Source organism: Melospiza melodia, unplaced genomic scaffold, assembly GCF_035770615.1.
Source record: "Melospiza melodia melodia isolate bMelMel2 unplaced genomic scaffold, bMelMel2.pri scaffold_234, whole genome shotgun sequence".
Classification (NCBI taxonomy): domain Eukaryota; kingdom Metazoa; phylum Chordata; class Aves; order Passeriformes; family Passerellidae; genus Melospiza; species Melospiza melodia.
This window is the reverse complement of record NW_026948561.1, coordinates 74,761-77,979: the sequence shown is the minus strand read 5'-3', so window position 1 is coordinate 77,979 and position 3,219 is coordinate 74,761. Positions and strand designations below refer to the sequence as shown.

Here is a 3,219-nt window from a genome sequence, read left to right as displayed (position 1 = left end):
ATTTCTATTTTCATCTATATATTAGACCATATAAATTCATTAACCTGTCACATCAGAGCCATAAAAATACTGTACCTTTGTCAGCAGCAGTACGCAGCACAAGCTCATCCCATCGCAGCACAGCAAAATAAAACCTATTTCTATTACTAACAGAACAAACATCCCACAACATTGAACCCCAATAAAAACTGAAATAAACCAAACTGTAAATAACTGATAGTGGGATTTGAAAGTAGCCCTAAACCTCCGCACATTCTCATCATAAACTGCCTCCTACACCAATATCTCAAACATCCAAATACACCTTGAAAATGACACAGCTGCTAATAAAAACGCCCAGTAAAAATTCAAGCAAAGCAACTCACTACACTCAAAACTGTACAACTGACCCTAAACATTACTAAAAAAAAACCTCTACCTTTATGCACAAATAATAACATATAATCTATAAAAGCTATTTGACAAAATTAAAAAAATATTAAAACCATGAAAATAAAAAATCTAAATTATTAAAATACTAAAAAATACCACGAACTAAATTAAAAAAATATTGCCTATAACACCCCACCATATAAATGCCCCTGTCCCAAAAAATATAAATAAAAAAAACTATCAAACCAGAAAGAAATCAGAACTTAGGAACACCAAAACCATAGCGTCCAAAAAGTCACACCACATCCCTTATCATACACCAACTACAACCAACATAAAACAATACAACGAGTTCTTAAAAACCACCTTAAAACCACTACATTGAAAAACATTTCAAAAATTAAAAACTGCATTTAACAAAAGCCCTCTAATAAATTCACACCCAAAACTCCAGCAGCCCAGCTGGCCCTACCAAAGCTCTAGGTTTATACATACAGTAAACAAAACCAAAATCGCAGTAATACCTATCAGAAGTCTATGAAAGAAACCTATTGAAATTACTCCTACCTCAAATACAAACCAACCCATCCAAAGTCAGCTTCACTCAAAAAACAATCTACACAGAGTTAATAACAGCAAGAAATAGAACAACACACCATATACGACCAATTAATATAATAGTTTAAAAAACAAAAAGAAAAAAAAGTGTTTTTTTTTCTTCACTAACTTCTTTTATTAGCTAGAACAAAGGCTTTTGCCAGGACTGTAACAACAACTCCTTCTTCTTCTGAAAGGTCCCTTCTCATTCCCAAATTCCTTACAACTTCGGAGTTTAAATCCAAGCAAAAAAGCAAAATTCGTGCACTTGTACGTTCGATGCTACTGTCAGATTCTCTGTTTCCCTCCACATCTTCTTACATTTTCAGTCTTCACGCTGTCCTGCCGTGATGAGTTGACAAAAGATTTTGGTAAATGTTAAGAGAGGATTTCCCTCCCTCCCCAGAACTGGGTTCCTCAGCGCATTTCACTCAATCCCAAACCGGCAATGATGCACGCTCACCTGAAACAGGGGAATAAATCTGTAAAGGTCACTAAATAAATAAAAGCGCATCCCCATTGTTCCAGCACTCAGCAGCCCATGCGGCCAAGGTCAGAGCTCTCTGCTCACCGAGGACACAGCAACCAGCACGGACCTTTCTCCCACTGTCCAGCACAGACCTGCAAAGGCAGAGGGGAGTTTACAGAGACCGGGACGCGGCGGGACGGGACGGGACGGGCGCCCGGCCCGACCTTCCAAAGCTGTCGGCAGCGAGGGCGGGGAGCGCCACGGCCCCGCTCCGCCGCCTGCCCGGGGCCGCCCCGCCGGGATTGTCCGGCCCGCGGTCGCTCCCAGAGCCTGGAGCGGGGCGGGCGCGGGCTCGGGGGCTGCCGCCCTGTTCCGATGCCGCTCGCCTGCCCCCGTCCGCTGCCCCGGAGCGCTACGACCGCACCTCCGCCGCCCGCCGAAACCGGTCCCGCCGGGCCCCCCCCGCCGCGGCCATTCTTCTCGGCCATCGCGTCCCTTTGCACTCCCGAATGTCCTTCCCCCGTCCCCGCCATTTACAGACCCTGGCCCGACCACCGCAAGCTCCCGCCCCTCGCCCTTCCCTCGCTCGGCAGCGGCGTCCTTGCCCCGCCCCCGGCACTCAGCGGCGAGGGGCAGGGCGCTGGCTCGGGGGATGCGATCCCGCTCTGTGGCCACAGGGGGGCAGATTTACAGGGGTGTGCGATTTCCCCGCCCATTTCGCCGCCATCCTGAGAAGGTCAAAGAAAGTCCGCAACATTCACGACGTGCCCTTCCCAAGCTGGCGAGTGAAAGAGGACCCTCGGAAGAGATAGGCGATTAGGCAGATGCCTGTCAGCAACCCGCCTAAATACGGACGCCCGCAGCGCTGCTGACCACATAGTCCGTGTCTTAGACACTAAAAATGCCACATGAAAAGCCGTCGGGGCCGCCCTGGCGTCGGTGTTCCATGCAGGCAGCCGATTAGACCGAGCCGGGTCCTCGACTTCCCAGCCCTTGTCGCCGCCATCTTGAGAAGGTCAAGAAAAACTCCGTGACATCCGCAACTCGCCACTCCCAACATGGCGGGCTCTCGGCTGCCTGGCGGCTGAGAGCTGCAGTACCGCGCTCTGCCCACAAAGCGGCAGCACTGCCGCCCGCCCCAGCCAGGGGCGCAGCGCGCCTCAGGGCTGCGGGCAGAGAAGGCGGCAAAAAATAACAGGGGCGACCCCCAACAAAAACTGCTCTGAAATAAATGCCAAAAACCTGCCTCTTACCCGACCAGAACCAAACAAGCCCCCTTGATTTAAAGCCATGTTTACATAATATAAATAAGAAAAATAGAAATATAAAATTTCACATGCATCTTTACAGTGGACATTGATGTAGCATGTAATTTATATAACATATTCTGTCTGTTCCTATTATTTATATTTACTTATATTTTCTGGTTTGATAAATATCTTTCTATATCGATTGTATATTTCTATGTTTGAAATTACATTTCTATCATGCTTTTATTGTTTAAAATAAAAATCCCATCCTAACTAAAGAAATAAAAAGCTCTATTCTTTTAAACTATATTGAACTGTTTTTATATTTATAGCTTGCATGACTAATATAATGCTTAAATATAAACATAAATGTGAATATAATAATATATAATATGTATCCTATTCACATAATATAAGAAAAAATAAGTTAAAAAAGAATTAATCTGTAAGTTGTAGCAGTAGATATGGTACATATTTTTAATTTTTATATTAACTTTTAGCTATTTATTGTCTATTTCTATACTTAGATTT

The 3,219-nt window shown here is 44.9% G+C and overlaps 1 long non-coding RNA gene across 2 annotated transcripts; it reads right to left on the bottom strand.

Annotated features, from left to right (window-relative positions):
* Window positions 1-1,086: 1,086 nt before the first annotated feature.
* LOC134433674 (uncharacterized) lies at window positions 1,087-2,068 on the bottom strand. 2 transcript variants are annotated; one of them, XR_010031677.1, is made up of 3 exons: window positions 1,980-2,068; window positions 1,433-1,590; window positions 1,087-1,311 (listed from the first exon to the last, which is right to left on the bottom strand). It is a non-coding gene; the product is annotated as an uncharacterized LOC134433674 (long non-coding RNA). The 2 variants fall into 2 exon arrangements; XR_010031678.1 differs by lacking the exon at window positions 1,980-2,068 and adding an exon at window positions 1,863-1,948.
* Window positions 2,069-3,219: the final 1,151 nt, after the last annotated feature.